At 36.1% G+C, this 18949-nt stretch overlaps 2 non-coding genes across 2 annotated transcripts; one reads left to right on the plus strand and one right to left on the minus strand.

The window, feature by feature from the left end:
* The first annotated feature begins 7628 nt into the window (after positions 1-7628).
* On the plus strand, positions 7629-7701 carry TRNAF-GAA (transfer RNA phenylalanine (anticodon GAA)). The gene has a single exon. It is a non-coding gene; the product is annotated as a tRNA-Phe (tRNA).
* Positions 7702-7758: 57 nt separating this feature from the next.
* TRNAA-AGC (transfer RNA alanine (anticodon AGC)) lies at positions 7759-7831 on the minus strand. Its single transcript has one exon. It is a non-coding gene; the product is annotated as a tRNA-Ala (tRNA).
* Positions 7832-18949: the final 11118 nt, after the last annotated feature.

The raw sequence follows: 18949 nt of genomic DNA on the forward strand, positions 1-18949 counted from the left end.
ATTTAAAATTGCTGTAAATTTTAAAGTGCTTTGGATCGTCTATTCAGAACAGATACCCTCGGGGCATTTCCTTAAAATCTCCTGCAGATGATCGTGAATATCTTCCTCAGTGAAGTCACCAACAGACAAATTCGGTGTCTTATCCCTGCAGAGCTGATCAGAGTGTTGGATTCTTCAATCCCCAGCAGGTTCTCACCACCGTACTTCCCCAAGCGGTTGTTTCAGAATATACACTCCCCAGTAGAGTTGACAGTGCCAGATCATACACTCCCCAACGGAGTTGACAGTGCCAGACTGTATCTTCCCAGCAGAAGTGGCTGCTCCTTAGAGTTCGATGCCAGATCGATAATCCCAATGCCAGATCCATGGTTTCTTTTCTTGAAGCAGAACCTTGGTACCGTATCAGTGTTTGCTCCCCCTCCTGAGTCATCTCTCGCAAACCGTGGTTGCCAGAATCATTGTAGCTCTCCTCAGCAGCAGGCTTCCAATGTCATTCTTTCCCCGATCAGAGTCTCGGTATGGCCAGAACACCGCATGGCTAGTCATCTCCCCACAGAGTTCATTGTGGTGTGTATCTCCAGCAGCCTAGCCAGAGCCTAGAGGATGGTAATCATTTCCCCAGCAGATCCCCTTGCCCCGGCTTGGCATTCTACCCAGCATTTCGCATCCCTGTATGTAGAATCATATTGCATTGCATCCTTCCAAATCGCGTAGCATTTCCATTTTCATGGAGCATTACGCCATTGAAAAATTCAAACATACGCATGTAAGCATAAAACATTCTCGGTATCCCAAGTGATAAGCTAGAAGTTGTTTCCAGTACTCAGGCTGAAGATTATTCATGACTTACCTTGGTTATCCCCAGCAAGTGTCATTGGCCCATGCGCCGCCTCTATTATCATTCCCTATTTCTGCCAATGCTGACAGGCATGAAGTTTTCCGATGTTCAAATCGAAGTGGCATTCAGGCCAATTTTCCGATATTCAGATCGAAGTGGCATTCAAGCCAATTTTCCGATGTTCAGATCGAAGAAGTTTCCGACGTTCAGGTCGATGCGACTTGTGGCATTCAGGCCAAGTCTTTCCGATGTTCAGATCGAAGTGGCATTCAGGCCAATTTTCCGATATTCAGATCGAAGTGGCATTCAGGCCAATTTTCCGATATTCAGATCGAAGTGGCATTCAGGCCAGTTTTCCGGTATCCAGACCGAAGTGGCATTCAGGCCAATTTTCCGGTATCCAGACCGAGGTGGCATTCAGGCCAATTTTCCGATATTCAGATCGAAGTGGCATTCAGGCCAGTTTTCCGGTATCCAGACCGAAGTGGCATTCAGGCCGATTTTCCGGTATCCAGACCGAAGTGGCATTCAGGCCGATTTTCCGGTATCCAGACCGAAGTGGCATTCAGGCCAAGTTTTTCCGATGTTCAGATCGAAGAAGTTTCCGACGTTCAGGTCGATGCGACTTGTGGCATTCAGGCCAATTTTCCGATGTTCAGATCGAAATCCTTTCCAGTATTCAGACTGCTGAGCGGCATTCAGGCCATGGTTATTTCTGTGTTACCATTTATTTTGGTATCCAGTTTAACATTCTTTTTTCGATATTCAGACTGACTTTCACCGTACCAAACGGATTCTTCTTTCAAGACCACCTCTTTGCCGATTCTGACAGACATTGTTACTTCACTTCACTTCAGTGCAAATTTTTGGGCTTTTATTGTATTCAATCCCTTGATACCTCGAAAGCACGAAAGCAGCTGTCATCTTCCTTCCGGGTCTCCAGTTGATTGAATAGGGGCAGCTGTAATACCCCAAAATTTACCCTTCATTTTTCCTAAAAAAAAAAAAAAAAAAAAAAAAAACGAAAACGAAAAAAAAAAAAAAAAAACAAAAAAAAAAAAAAAAAAAAAAAAAAGAAGAAAAAAAATTAATTAATTAATTAATTAATTAATTAATTAATTAAATAATTAAAATAAATAAATAAAATATAACAAATTATTTTGGACTTGGGTCTCCCTCATTTGAGCCCATTACCCACGAAAATCAGTCTATAAATACTGAGGTTTCAGTAGAGGAAAAGACACTTGGAGTTACACTGGGAGATTCACTTGAGAAAAAGGGAGAGAAGCAAAATACTCTGAGGTTTCCTTGGAACAAAACACTGGACAAAACCTGAAGGGAAACCTACAAGCTACTCTGCAGCAACCTCCAGGCAACTCTGAAAGGTTCATTCTGACTCACAGACTTTCAGCTCAAGCAAACCCTGCCATTTGATTTTTCTTCTCCAATCAGGTTTGCCCTATATCCATCATCTTTATGCCTTTAATTTGAATGCTCTAAATGTATGAGGTATTATGGGTGAATTTGATACCTTTTTTGTGAGCCTTTTGTGAATTTTGATGGAATTATTCATGTGGTTACATTTTGATTTAGGGGCAACTCTGGGTTACCCTATTTTGTTTCTCTAACCTGTCTTTGTGTTGCCATGGCATTGTTTTCCCTGGATTTCACCTTGTTTGTCTAACCTTTTTGTTGAGTTTTCGCGAGGGCTCACATACTCTTGCAGGGATACCATCCGGAGGTTTATCCTGATTAATCGTATTGACTGATTTTCTTTGATGGTCTAGCTGGAGAGATCTCAGGGTTGCTAATCCTTTAATTGCTGTAACTTCGGATCTTTATCCGTGTGGTAATTTTTTCCTTTTCTCGTACTTTATCGCTTTCTTAGCTGGAAGACCTCGATAGGAGGCAATGTTTGGGCCCCTTGGTGGCATTTTACTTTGAGATACATGTTTTGTGTTTTGTATTCATATCCCTGCAGGTAGCGCGGTTCCTTCGTCAAGGACTGCCTTTTTGCCCTCGAGCATCCCAAACCCTAAAACCCAAAGCAACACGTTTACTCCTTCTACTACAGGCGAGTAAGTCTCCAAAGGTCGAGCATCCGGTAGATTGCGTAGTAACGTTGTTCGTCCAAAACCCAATCCATAACCCCGTAGTTAGCCGAACTACGGCTTGCTCTGATTCTCATTCCAGATGAGATACGTAGGCATAAGACGCGATGTCTTAGCGAGCACACATCCCCCAACCCATAGGTCAGCCGAGCTACGAAGACTCTGATTCTCATATTCAGATGAGATACATATGCAGTGGATGCGACATCCGCGCGAGTCATTTTCATTTAACCCTTTTTTTTTTGGGTAAACAGCACAAGATAAACTCACACCCTTTAGACGAAAACTACAAAAGTGGATCCCGTAGAGTACTACGGATGCGTAGGGGTGCTAATACCTTCCCTTCGCATAACCGACTCCCGAACCCAAGATTTGGTTGCGAGACCCTGTCTTGTCCTTTCCTTTTTTTCAGGTTTACTTTGAGCGTTTCCTTTCCCTCCCTTGGGATAAATAACGCACGGTGGCGACTCTTCTGTCATTTTCTTTCGCCGGTTGTTTTTTTTCGCGCACTGTATTTTTCAGGTTGCGACAAATATTCATCAACATCTATTTAACATGTTTCAAACATCCATCAAACTCAAGGAGTACAATATTAAAATCCAATATTATATTCTCAAATATACACATAACTACAATTATCACATAATCACATATGTTGTCAAGTTATGTATCCAAACATCATCAAGTTCAATTACCATATCTCATACACACATCACAATCACAATAATGCATACACTCAATTATCACATAACTCTAATGTGACTCAATGCAAGACATGTGACTCTATGCATGCGGTACCTCAATATGAACCCAACGTTTCACCGCTTTCCGATTCAATATCTAGAATCCAAGCCACGCTTCCGATCCGGACATGATCAAAGCTACCACGCCTATTTCCAATTAAGGATCGACGTCTGCTACGCCTATTTCTAATTAAGGATCAACGTCTATATGCACCCAACGTTCCACCGCTTCCCGATTCAATATCTAGAATCCAAGTCACTACGTCTATTTCCAATTAAGGATCAACGTCTGCTACGCCTATTTCCATTCAAGGATCAACGTCTAATACCATGTGAACCCACAGTTTCACCGCTTCCACTATGAAGTCGACCATGCCATGAATGAATGTACAAATACCAATGCATATGCAATTAAGATCATCTCTACCATCTTAACATTCCACATATCACCATAATTCAACTCTATGAATTATCCACCAATGTTACATATACACATTCATAACAAAGACACCATTCACAAATCCACCAATGACACATATACACATTCATAACAATATATCATTCACAATCCACCAATGGTACATATCCACATTCATAACAATATATCATTCACAATCCACCAATGGTACATATACACATTCATAACAATATATCATTCACAAATATAGGCTAATTATCAAATACGCACACTTAGATTTCATTCCAAAACAAATACAACATTTAAATCTCAATTTATCACTTCTCAAACAGTGTTAACCGGTTAACGCATATGGTTAATCGGTTAACGCAAAACAGAATACACTTCCTGGCAATTTTCAACAGTGTTAACCGGTTAACGCATTTGGTTAACCGGTTAACGCAGAACAGAATACACTTTCTAATAATTTTCAACAGTGTTAACCGGTTAACACCTTGGGTTAACCGGTTAACGCAAAACAGAATGCTATTCCTGCGTTAACACAAAACAGAATGCAGAATTTTCTGCGTTTTTCATCGTTGAAGGACTTTCGGACTTTCGATTTCAATTCCGTAAAAATCTACACATTCAGAAAATTATAACTCATACAATACTCTAATCATATAACGTAAATTTTTAGTTTTAACACAATTAAATCACCACAATCAAGAATACTCATCAAGACCTAACAATTCCAAAACCATGCAAATCAGGGATTTTTTTTAACCTAACATACATCTACCCATTGACCCAATCATACTAACCCATAATAATAAGGATTCCCCTCTCACCTCTTCAATTTTTTCTGGAAACCCTAGCTTCTCTCTTGTTCTTCCCCTCTTCTCCTTCTCTATTATTGTCAAATGATCAAATGAATCCTAATTCCCACTCTCCTCCCCTCTTATATACTAGTATTCTATTTGGGCTTAAAGCATGATACTTCTAATTTAATTAATAGGCCCAATAAGACCTAATATTTAAATATCTCTAATTAGTTCAATTAAATTAAACTAACATCACATACACACTAAGTTAATTAATACAATTACTTAATTATATCTCATATCAACTAAATAATTAATTAACACACCAAATTAATTAATATAATCAACTATTATACTATCTAACAACCAATTAATTAATTAACACTCCACATAATTAAAATAAAATATAATAATAATAGTATAATAAATAAATACTAAAATTGGGTTGTTACAACTAACCTATAAGAAAGTAGGTACGCTAAAAGAGCATGAGTGGTGTGCTTAGAGAGCCTACCTTTCCCAAACCTATAAATAGAGGTGCCAAGCCTTCATTTGAGATATACAGATCATTTTATTCAAGAGGATTGGATCATATTCAGTAGAATTCAAGGTGGTTCATTAGTGAAACTAGGTTCCCACCATAAATCATAATATGGAAGAATGGGAGAGGAAGACTGAGGGCATAAGCGTTGTCTGAGGAATCGTCAACAAATGATTTTCAACTTCCTTGTTCTAGGGCTTGATTGTAAATCTACGGTAAGTAAGCGTAACTAATTTTATATTTTCTTTATGTTACATATAGTTAAATTGTTACTTATGTTTTGATCCCGGCCATAGAGCTCTATGTAATTCTTATTAAGTTTTAATATTAATGGATTTTAGGTTTAGCTACCTGAAACATGTTTTCATGGTATGACTTGATATCCGAAAGGTATTGATCATTACTAGATCCTAGTCTATCAAAGTATATACATAGATTTAGGTTTAATAATCTCATGAATAACAATATTTGATGAAAGTGGACATTGACATATGCATTCACCATTGAAACATAATTTTGACGTATTGGTTAATAGGGTGATAGATCATCTATTAGATAATACGATTAATTTCACGTCGTTGACTTAGACATAAGTTGCGATGAAAGAAACCGACAGTAATATTAACAACTAATTAGAATTTCATATTACTGGTCAAAGATGGTACATAAGAATAGGTCAATGAAGTCTAACTCTAACAAAGTTTTCTCATTATTAAAACAACGAAAGTTTATTTTTTTTTAATTATACTTTTCAAGTATACACCAAGCAATCAATCTTATGATAAACCAAACTTAAAGTAATATAAACTATTGAATAATATTTGAAACATTGTCGGCCCTTATGGAGATGATAAAATTGCACTTGCTATCTACACTGCAACATTATTGTCTCCTTATTTCCTAGATGTCTCGTTCTTCTCAATGTCCTTAGCTAACAAATTCTCTTCACAATTAATGTATAGTTGAGCAGGAGTGAGTAACCCGCTCATGTTCAATGATCCCTCCAAACCCAATTTTCTCTGAAAATGGAATACAATCTCAATCCCTTTAAAAAATATTCTGAATTTTAGTTTGTCATTAGCCTCATACTTATATAGCTTCCTTGGAGAAACTATCAATGTACTCAAGTTACGTCTCCTCTTCATTTGTTGAATGGTGTCGAGAGAATGTTCAATAAGAGTTCCTTCGTATTTGGTGCACCAAAAGAAGCTTGGCATTGTTGGAGATCATATAACAATTGTGAAAACCAGAGCGTAAGGATGAGAAAGGCGAGGTTGCAGTATTCCGTAATGGAACAATAAAATTGTGAAAGGTTAATGACGACCGCAATGGCAAAGTTTTTGGTGCGGTAGTGACAGTCCTTCGATGATCAAGGGGTATTTACAAAAAGGTTACCACTCTAAAGCTCAAGTGTATATGTGAATGAGGTTAAACTTTTGCAAGTATGAGTAAATAAGTAGATGAGTGTTACACAGAGTCAGACTTATATATAATAGAATGCTACAATTCTGTTTGATTTATCTGACATGGTATGTAGGTAATCGTTGAATATAGATCAATGGTCTAGATGAAAAAAGGATGAAACTTCTATGTGTTGGCATGGATGCAGGTGTACATGTACATCTGTGATTGACACATCCTTACTAGATGAGGTCGGTCTTAGTGGGTCATTGTCCAATCGAAAACATATATTAATATTGTATTTTTTCCCAAATACTTGATGAAATATATTAATTAAAAAAACATACTACTAAAATAAATAAAATATTAGTCTAGATATGTAATTTTGTCCATTATTCTCTATAATGATTATTTTTAAATTTTAGTTTTTGTATATATAATTTATTTTGTTTTAGAACATTCTTCTTTTATTTAAATATTTATAAAATTGATTTTTGTAATATTTAAAATGTTTTATTATAGTTTCTTTAATTTAATATTAATGACAAAGAAACTATAATGTCTTCTTAAATTTTCTGAAAACAATGCTGAGACTAAATATAACATAAATGCATATTTATTTGAGTGTAAACAATGCTGGAATTTTGAAAAATGAAGACACACATCCCCTTGTCTAAGGAATGGAACAGTTTTTGCATATATTATATCAACTTTCGTTGCAAAACATTATAATTGTAAAAGTGAAATTTTGGAACACGTAATAATTTGAAAAAGCGGGGATAGCTCAGTTGGGAGAGCGTCAGACTGAAGATCTGAAGGTCGCGTGTTCGATCCACGCTCACCGCATTTATTTTCTTTTGAAATACGCATTTTTAACAAAACAATGAAAAAATATGAAATAAATGGAGATGCGGGGTATCGATCCCCGTACCTCTCGCATGCTAAGCGAGCGCTCTACCATCTGAGCTACATCCCCGTGTTGTTTCCTACTTTAGTCAAGTATATTATTATTAAGGTTTCTTACGGAAAAGGTTTTCTATATATAGACTATTAGTTTAACTATAACTTGGGCCTTGAATAAATCTCCAAAGCTCCTTTTTTATCCTGCATATTCACTCAAGTTAGATTCTTAAATTATATTCATTCAAGTTAAATCCTTAAACCTTCCTACTATTTATTTATGTCAAAAAATTATTTTTAAAAGTATATGAAGTATCTATCTTTCATTGCCAAAACACTATGTAAACCTCCAACGTTTTTCTTTAAAAAATTAAAACAAAAAAATTATAATTTAGTACAAAAACACCTTCAATTAAAATTATTATTTTTAGTGTATTTTGATAGATTTTCTTTTACATGCTTTATTAACTCATCTCTTATTACTAAAATATATTAATCTTCCTCGTTTATTTTTTTTATGACCATAATAATAAGATTAAATTGGAAAAAAAATTCATATCGTGCTCTTTAATATTAATCTAAATTGTTAAAATTTATTAAAAGTGGAAATGAGATCTTCTTATTATCTAAAATAAATAAAAAATCGACTTAAATTTAGATATAAAATATAAAAGAATTCGGTCAAATTTCTTTTTAAAAAATGGAAGCCTAAATTATAATTTAAAAGATAAAAAATGCAATCAAGCCTATTAATCAATTCCTTCGATGAAAGTATTTTTTAATGTATTTTTTTAAATATTTGATCTTCATTTAAAAAACCAACTATTTGACCCGTCCATTTAAATATTTTCTAAATTTTAACCCTTCATTTAATCTAGATGTCATTTTAAATGACATGTATGTGTATTTGATGATGTCGCATGACTTAAACGGCATAATAGAGACTACATGTCATCAATTTTTATGTTATTTTATCTTATAAGTAATTCATTTATATTATTTTAATACTATAAAAAATTAATCAAAATTTGCTACATATGATCTTTATTAGGAAGAGACATATATCGACTTATCTGTTGGATGAAGTAACTAATACTAGGTCAAGTTGTTCTTAGATAAAATAATATTTCATGAGTTGTCTATAACTTATAAATTCAACAAAGTCACTACAAGAATCTTTGAAAAATTTAGGAGTTTTGACTATAAGAGTTGTGGCAAGCTTTGCAATTAAGAAACTTGTATCTTGTAATAAATTCAGGGTATATTTGTGTTGACATATGGAAATTCCAAGAAGTGACCTTGAAGCCTTGATCCCTAGAAAATATCCGACGTTCTTTTATCTTAAAGGCATCATCTAGTTTTTATTTTATTAATGTTAATACTGAAGGTTCAGTGGCCAAGCGAATATCCAAGAAGTTTGGTAGATACCTGATTTGAATTTGGGGCATCACGTCTAGTGGTGGTCAGAGTGAGGGGGTATGACCGTCCCGTAACAGTTTCCCTAGAGACTTACTGGGGTCCTAGGAACCGAGAGGTCTTTAATAGCCTTGGTCGGTTGTATCGAAAACCTATCTGAGACTTGGAGATAATTGAAACGTTTGGGGTACTTTGCAAAATAAATGAGAACATTCAATGTTTCCTCGATTGTGATTCACTGTCTTCTAGAGTCATCAACATGTCACCTTAAATACGTGGGTTAGGAATCGATTACCCTACCTAGGGTACTCAAGTGTTTTTTATTTGAGGGGGTTGATAGGACAAGAAGCGTGTTATCCTCGGATTTTTTAATCTGGATCTTCGAGATTCATATTGATTACCTTTCAATAGTCAAGGCACTACTACTCAATTTATTTGGTGTCGTTGTTTCATATTTGTCTTTTTTTTTTATTTTTTATGTTCCGTTGTATTTCCCCAACCTTTAAATTCCACCTAGCTTATTAGTTTTAATTGTAGCAGTCGTAGTAGAAGGTTATTCTGGGAAAGAAAATGATGTGTAATTCTTTAGAAATAGAGGCTTCTCCCAACCGGGAGATCTCACCGGTCTAGCCAAAAAAAGAATATTTCACAAGTTCGAAGGGTGTTATGTTCTTTTTTATGCCTGTATTTTTCATTGATAGATTTTCTTTTACATGCTTTATTAACTCATCTCTTATTACTAAAATATATTAACCTACCTCATTTATTTTTTTATTACCACAATAATAAGATTAAATTTGAAAAAAAATCCATATCGTGCTCTTTAATATTAAACTAAATTGTTAAAAATTATTAAAGGTGGAAACGAGGTCTTCTTATTATCTAAAAAAAATCGACATAAATTTAAATAAAAAATATTAAAAAATTCGGTCAAATTTCTTTTTAAAAACGACATGTATGTTTATTTGATGATGCCACGTGACTTAAACCGCATAATAAATCAAAATTTGCTGCATATGATCTTGATTAGGAAGAGACATATATCGACTTATCTGTTGGAAGAAGTAACTAATACAAGGTCAAGTTGTTCTTAGATAAAATAATCTTTCATGAGTTGTCTATAACTTATAAATTCAACAAAGTCACAACAAGAATCTTTGAAAAAATTAGGAGTTTTGACTATAAGAATCTTTGACCTTGTTTGACCTAGGATAAATCTCTTGACCGTTTATTTAGTGTTTTAAAGAGGTTTTAGGTTTTGAACAAATTAAATTAAATTTGAATGCATTTTAATTTGATTTTTTAATTGATTAATTGTGTAGAAATTATGTTGAGTCATTTTTATTGACTTGTGATGTTTGACTACTTGTGTAGGGGATTGATGAAATATATATTTCATCTCCCAAAATGAATGAATGATTTTAATTTGATAAAATTCCTCCCATGATCAATTTGTGTTTCTCTCATCTCCCCTCCCTCTTAATCTTCAATCTCATTCTCTCCCATTCTTTCCATTGACCAATGAAGTCTCAATATAGTAAGTCTCAATTATTTTTTAAAAGTATATGAAGTATGTATCTTCCATTGCCAAAACACTATGTAAACCTCCAACGTTTTTCTTTAAAAAATTAAAACAAAAAAAATTATAATTTAGTACAAAAACACCTTCAATTAAAATTATTATTTTTAGTGTGTTTTGATAGATTTTCTTTTACATGTTTTATTAACTCATCTCTTATTACTAAAATATATTAATCTCCCTCGTTTATTTTTTTATGACCATAATAATAAGATTAAATTTGAAAAAAAATTCATATCGTGCTCTTTAATATTAAACTAAATTGTTAAAATTTATTAAAGGTGGAAACGAGGTCTTCTTATTATCTAAAATAAAAAAATCGACATAAATTAAATAAAAAATATAAAAGAATTCGGTCAAATTTCTTTTTAAAAAATAGAAGTCTAAATTATAATTTAAAAGATTAAAAAAATGCAATCAAGCCTATTAATCAATTCCTTCAATGAAAGTATTTTTTTAATGTATTTTTATCCTTTATTTTCAAACTTTTTTATCTTTGATCCTCATTTTAAAAACCAACTATTTTATCTATCAGTTTCAATATTTTCTGAATTTTAACCCTCCATTCAGTCTTGATGTCATTTTAAATGACATGGATGTTTATATGATGATGTCACGTGACTTAAACTACATAATAGAGACTACACGTCATCAATTTTTATTTTATCTTATAAATAATTCATTTATATTATTTTAATATTATAAAAAATAAATCAAAATTTGCAACATGCTTTAAAAATTAAAACACAAAAATTATTATTTAGTATAAAAAAACACCTTTAATATGAGTACATCTGCCCCCAATTCCAGATAGAATTGAGATATGTGTAATTAACCTTTGCATGAGTTGTTTACAAGAGAAAAAACAACAATCCAAATCCCCAAACCCTATGTTTGATGTTGATCATAACTTCTTATCTCCTCTTGATCTTAAGCAAGATCAAGTGACCTAAGACTTCCAAGTCGATCCTCCGGTTACCGCTACTCCTTTGACAGAACCCTCGTTCTTCAAAGCTTTCACTCGGTTGAATCTTCGTTGCAAAATCTTGTACAAAACCCCTAAATAAATCCTTGATCTTGGAGGAAAAACCCTAACCGGTTTTATCAAAGAAACCCCCAAAGAATACTCAATCCAATTATGATTACAACAATCCTAACTTGGACCTTATCAATCTATTCTAGATGACAATCAACAAAAATAATTATGTGTAATTGTTAAATGTATGAAGAAAAAGATTAAAGATGAAGAGAAAATTCTTTGTATGTTCTTGGTTTCAATATTGAGAAATGATGTATGAATGCATATTTATATGTATGTGTGTGTGAAAAGAAATAACAAAGAAAACAAAATTTTAGCCAAAAGGTTACAAGTTATAAAATAGAACATAATATATTGACTCCTATGTATTGACTCTAAAAAATATTATGATATTTTATTTAAACAAATTTTTAATTTGAGTTGTACTCGATAAAAGTATAAATGTTTGACAATCTCTAGTGGATAAGGATTGTCATTGGCTTTAAGGTTATTGGGTATTGAGAGTTTGCTCATGTGAGGTTAGTATTTTATATTTTTTATTAGTCCTCTTTAGTCTCATGGTATTGAGATATTTATAGTCCAGGAGCCTTCTCAGAGTGTTTATCCTAGTCCTTTGTTTGCAAGTTATCGACCGATCCTACGGGATAAGACTTAGTTAAGTCATTCAAGCGAGACTTAGTTGAGTCTCTCAGGCGAGAGTTAGTTGAGTCCCCCATGAAAGACTTAGTTGAGTTCCTCAAGCGATACTTAGTTAGGCCCCTTAGGTGAGACTTACTTGGGTCCCTCAAACGAGACGTAGTTGAGTCTCTTAATGTAGCACCTCAAATTTGCACCCATCATTGTACATACATTTTCATATTAGGTCATAGCATATCATGGTCCATTGCATAGCATTGCATTGCCTCTTTTGCCTCAAGTGCAAGCCAATCAAGGAATTGGGTCAAACTGATCAGGAGATCAGTCAGTCAAGCAAGCAAGCCCAATTCTCAAGGGAGCCAAGGCCTTGGGGTTTGTCCAACAAGTTCACATGGCTTGGAGGTCTATTTGAAGTATTTTGGTCAAGGGTTGAAGACTTGGAGATCATCAGTTCATACACAGACAGTCAAAAACCCTAAAAAAGTCAACTGTCAGTCAAGACAGTGGATGGTGGCCATTCTTGTGGAATTTGGGCACCATGATCAATAATCAAGAGTTCATACAACTTGGGACATCATTTGAAGTCAAGTTCTCAAGGAATTAGGGTTTGGAAATCATCAGTCAATGCACAATCAGTCAGAAACCCTAAAAGTCAACTGTTGGTCAACTGCCTATTTAATCAGTGATTTGATGAAAGGAAATGGTTTGTGAGATCTTATTCATGTCCAAATAGTCATCATATATCATGTCAAACACCATCATGGAAGAATTTGGAGCCAGATCAAAAATTTCCCAAAATGGAAACTGGGCCTGTAACTGAAACCTACCATAAATGGAAAGTCTTGATCCTCAAACCTACATTTTGATACAAGCCTCAAATGAATTTTTGCCCAACATGAAAGTTGAAGATCTTGTTCTCCCATTTCCAAAAAGTCCTAGAACTCTCAATTCCCATGTGTGGTTGGCAAGTTATGATCGAATCGATTTCAGAAAATCTTGAACTTCAGAAGACCATATCTCTCAAACCGTTTGGCCAATTTTGGTGGGGTTTTTTCCTACAAGTCACATTTGATCCCCTCTTTCCAAAAATATAAATTTCATGAGCCAAAACTTCACCAATCAAAATGGCATTTTTTGACTTGTCTCATTTAAATTCAAGTTTGACCAAGGGTTGACTTTTTGATATAATCTTTTTTTTTACCATTTGGCCATTCAAACATGTTTAGAAATCATATTTTGGTCATGTTACAAGTCATTTTCGTGCAAGTACTTACACCCATCACATAGCCATGCCTAGTTGCTTGAAAATGGGAAGAAAAGTACAATTTGCAACCACCATATCCCACATATCCATGGACCATCCTTTGTACCACAACATAGCAGGTTTTTCATCATTTTTCTGTCATGTTACACACTAATAGCAGCCACATTCTAACAGAAAAAAAATCTCTCTCTCTCATTTGGCTCATTGCTCATTTTGTAAAATCTGTCAAAAACTCCAAAGAACTGAACATTACCTTGCCTAAAACAACATCCATACAACATTGTGGACCTGTTTCAACCATCATTTTGCAGCTGTAAAGCCATGTTCATGGACTGTTTTGGAAGAGCTTCATTAATGGCAGAAACTATTTAGAGCCATTTCAAGCTATCTCAAGCCAAGCTTCCTTCACCATTCACCTTGTGGAAGTTTGTTGAGCATCTGTTTTGAGCAAATACACCAAACAACATCTGTACCACGACTGTCCTTCAATTTTGGTAAGAACTCGAGTCACTCTTTTTTCTAAATCATGCATTGCTTTGTGTAGAGCTCTTTGTGCTGGTCGTTTTGGAACTTGAACCACTAAAAATGGTTGGCTATTTTGAAAGTTATGCCATGTTAAAGTTTGATGTGTGAATATGCTTTTGCTTATTTTTCTCTTAATAGCTTGAATCAATGTTAATGGTTGTGGGATTATTAATGTACATGATGAGATGCACACATTGGTATATTTGTTTTTTTGAATTTAAAAAAAAAAAATTGACCTGGGTTTGTAGTGATGAACATTTTCTTTTTAACATGAATACTGTAAATGTTTTTCTGCCTTTTGTTTTCGCAACCTTTTACTGTAGCAAACATTTACATGCTTTGCCTTTTGTTTTCGCGTTTGCCAAAAGATCTGGGGCGAGGGGGATTCGAACCCCAGACCTTTGCTTCAAATACCAAGTGTTTTACCACTGGGGCGCAATGCCAATTCATTTATTTAGCGCCTTCTATGAAACATATATTAAAAAGGAGCGCTGAGTTTTGTTTTTTCAGCAAAGCCAACCGCCACCTAGGATTAATGGGTGGCTGTGTTTTTTTCTCTTTTTAATTCCTAATCCACTTTAATTCATTTAAATAAATTCATTTCAATAATTATTTCACTTTGTCCCACAAACTTGCAAAAATCATAACTTATTTATTTCAAATCCAAATTTCATGGGAATTTTTGTGTGGCGTTCATCTCCATCTCTAGTTTTTTATCACATTTTTTCCAGAATTTTTGGATGATTGGTTTCTAATTGGTGCTAGGGTTTGTGACATGTGACCAATTCTTGTACACTTTGCCAAAACATTTGTGAAATGATGAGAATGTATCCAATGGCTCCCAAATTTTTTGTGCTTAAACTAGACACATTCATGGTGATTTTGGTGTAGAGTTTGTGAATTTATCTTATGTGGTTTGAGAGTTATGATTTTTTGAATTAGGGTGTGACAATTTGTGTCACACCATTGATGTCCGACTTGCTGATTTTTGTATCCATGCTTCTTGACCTCCAATTGATCTGATTTTTTGCATGAACCTACTCGTGTATGTCTAGTTTACATGTGAATTTTCTTGGAATTATTTGAGGCATTTTCCTAATTGTTTGAGATTTTCTCCCCTGGTTAGTCATATGTTGACCTTGTGTGACACTTGTTCCCATTTCATTTGTGAAATTCTCATACTTTATTGGATGGACATGAAATTTTACATGAGATAACTAGACATCCTCATCTTTGCCATGGTTTTGATCCCATTCATTTATCATATGCCATCTCTGATTTATGAATTTTCTAAGTTGATACATGTTTGGTTGGCTTCTTTGAGCATGTTCAAAATTGCTTTGACTTTCTGATTTTCATTGACTGCCTTCCACTTGTCCAAATGAGATGAAATTTGACATGCTTACCATGCTATGGATTGTGATTGACCATGATTTATTTGGTGATTTTTGGAAATGTTTGAGTTGACTTTTGAGTTAAGTCTTGCTGTTGACTCCTATGAGCTTCTGTTTGCCATACTTTGACCTAAATGGTTCATGAAATGATGATGATGATTGATATGAATGTGAACCCAATTGGTTTTGTTTCCTAATTGTTTGAACATGATTTTGGATACTTACCCCTTGCTGTTTTGACTTTCTTAATCTCTTTTGACCCTAGGCTTGCCCTAGTGGTCCTGTTACTCACCTTTGAGCTTGTGTTTTCAGGTTGACCATCAAATGGCCATTAAGACCAATTCATTTGACTGAGCTTGCTTAAATATCATGACTAACTTGTGTGTTTTGTAGGTGGCTTGGCTCACACGCCTTAAGCCTTGTGCCTTGCACATCCATGTGCCTCTAATTGACTGTTGGTGTCTGTTTCTGTTTGTTTTGTTTGAAGTTGCATACTAACATCTGCTTGACTGTTTCAGGTGCTTTAGTTGCTTAGTTCCTTGTGAACTTTTTGCTTTGCTTTGCTTGTATAAGCAATTTGCATTGAGGTATGTCTCTTTTACTTCATGTAGTCTGGAAGACCTGGCCTGTTACTTGGCCAGGCAACTGTCTGAAGTCCTCCTTAAGAGGCAATGTTTGTGGATGTTTAACTTTGTCCTTGCATAGAGTCAAAGTCCTCCTAAGTGAAGAGGCAATTGGTGGAAGGTAGGGATATGCAATCTATCCCCCACTATTCAGTGTGTCATCTGCTTTTGCTCACACCACTGTGTTGATGCATTGCAGATACAAACCCAAGATCTTGTACAATTGTACAGTTGAGTCAGTTTTAAATGTGTAGAAGGGTTCCCACTTTCTGAACCCGCACATTCTTGTCTTGAGCTCTCCCAGGCCAGGGATAAGAGCTGTGAAGTCTTATCTTCACCCACCTTTCATCTGCTTCACCTTAGCCCCTCAATGGCAAGGTTAAGAGCACATTCACCCCATTCCAGAGGTTTGTTTGTCGAGGTTGATATGACCCCTTGACTAAAACCTAACCCTTGTTTGAGCCGCTTGTTTGTGTATAGCGTGTGCTATCTGTGCTTGTAGGATTGTTTGACTTGCTTCCTGTGCAAGATAGGATTGTTTGACTTGCTTCCTGTGCAAGTTAGGATTAGTTTAGACTTGCTTCCTGTGCAAGTTAGGTTTTGCTTGGCTTGCTTCCTGTGCAAGTTAAGTGTGTGTGGCTTGCTCCCTGTGTGAGCCATACTTAGGATAGGTTGGCCCTTGTGCCGTTTAGCTAGAAACCTTAACTTAGGGATGATCTTGCATGATAACATCTAGGCTCGAGTCGTAGTCTCCCTAGTTGTGTCTCCCTCTGTTATCTGGTTAGGCTAGAACCTTTATCCCTCCGTAGGGGAACTACATCGCCCTGATCTTCATACCAGATGAAGTATGTAGGCAGGAGATTGAGCTGATCTCTCCGGGCGCCCTTTTTTCTTTTTGTGTGTGTTGTCTGACCTTTGCTAGGCTCGAGTCCGTGACTCCTTAGCATTTGCTGTCTGTCTGTTTGTGTGTGTTTGACAGTTGTAGGCTGAGTCCCCGACTCCCTATCAACCTGTTGTGTTGTTGTGTGCTTGGAAGCTGATGTAAGTCCATCGAGTGGCATTTGGGTTCCAGTGTGCGTGTGTTTGGTTCGGATGCTGATGTAAGTCCAGCAATTGGCATTCAGGCTCCATGTTTGCCTTCTTGTGTGTGTTTCGGTTCGGATGCTGATGTAAGTCCAGTGATTGGCAGTCGGGCTCCACGTTTGCCTTTGCCTGTGTTTGTTTGTGCGCGTGTCAGCCGAGCTACGAATGCTCTGATTCTTCTCTCGTCCGAGAAGATACGTATGCATAGGATGCGATATCCTAGCGAGCATGTGTCGTTTCCCCAGTCCGAACTACTTCGACTCTGATGTCTATGCCTGATAGACTAAGTAGGCCCAGGATGCGATATCCTGCCGAGTCGGTTTCAGTCAGTTTTCTTTTGTCTCTTTCAGCCAGTGTGTGTGAGTACTTGAGCAGTGTTTAGCAACCAATTTATCCTTCCTTTTGTGCGTGGATCCCGTAGAGTACTACGGATGCGTAGGGGTGCTAATACCTTCCCTTCGCATAACCGACTCCCGAACCCATACTCTTTGGTCGTGAGACCATGTCTTTTCCCAGGTTTACTCTGAGCGTTTCCTTCCCCTCTTTTGGGATAAATAACGCACGGTGGCGGCTCTGTTGTTCTTGTTTTCCCGCCGGTTTTTCGCGCGATGCGACAGCTGGCGACTCTGCTGGGGACATAGAGAAGTTGACCTATGCTGGTCCATCTTCCCTGAGCGAGTCTCTCCTAGCGCTCTCTAGGTTAGGGTTTTGGTTGCTTTGTGTTGTTTTTTTTTATTGCATTCATTGTATATATGTGCATTTATTGCTTGCATTTATTATTTGCATTAATGTTTGCATTTCATTCATATTCATCTGCTGTGCTGTCTGTGTTTCTCTGTTTGGGGGTGGGAGTTACTTGAGGTAAAAGGCCCAATACCCAGGCTATGAGTGAAATCTAGGATGATTAGGAATAGAGTGATTCATGGGAAGCGGGTGGTATGGCGCCACTTAGCGGAACATTGATATCACGAGCAGTTCAGACCCTGGTGGGATATTATCGGTGCATACATCGGGTGTGCACAGGATGATATTCTGCGAAAGGTTATTTATGCTGCGTTTCTCTCGACCTTACCCTGGCCTAGACGACACCCGTGAGTGGGGAGGGTTTGATCATTACAGGTACAGTTGCTGATTGGTTGGTGATGTGTTGGTGACTCTTGGTACTGATGGTGACTGTGAATTATGGGGCATTTATTTCTGGGACGCCAGAGCTTTGTCCATGGTTTATCAGCGGGTTCCGTTTATTTCGGATCCCCGGGCTGAGTTGAGAGTACTTGTTCAGAGGATCCGTTTGTCACCCGTTTCAGTGGTTGTTCCTGTGAAGATAGTGATGTAATCTCCGGTTCCGTTTATTTCGGAACTCCCCAAGTTGGATTTATGGTGACTTGGTCCCGCAAATTGACTGGTTCAGAAAAGCAGAGGGTCTACAGTTGACTTGGTGGCACAAAGGCCTGCATTCATGCATTTGCATCATATCATCTCGCATTCATCTGCATTCAACTCATGTCTGTCCGTACTCAGGGTCCATTATTTTTAAATTAAAAACCCCGGTTGAGAGACATCCAGATGTCAAAATGTTGTTGATGAAATTTTATCTGTCTCGATGAAACCAGAAAAAAAGAGGACTGAATATTC

Source organism: Lathyrus oleraceus, chromosome 3 (genome assembly GCF_024323335.1).
Source record: "Lathyrus oleraceus cultivar Zhongwan6 chromosome 3, CAAS_Psat_ZW6_1.0, whole genome shotgun sequence".
Taxonomy (NCBI): domain Eukaryota; kingdom Viridiplantae; phylum Streptophyta; class Magnoliopsida; order Fabales; family Fabaceae; genus Lathyrus; species Lathyrus oleraceus.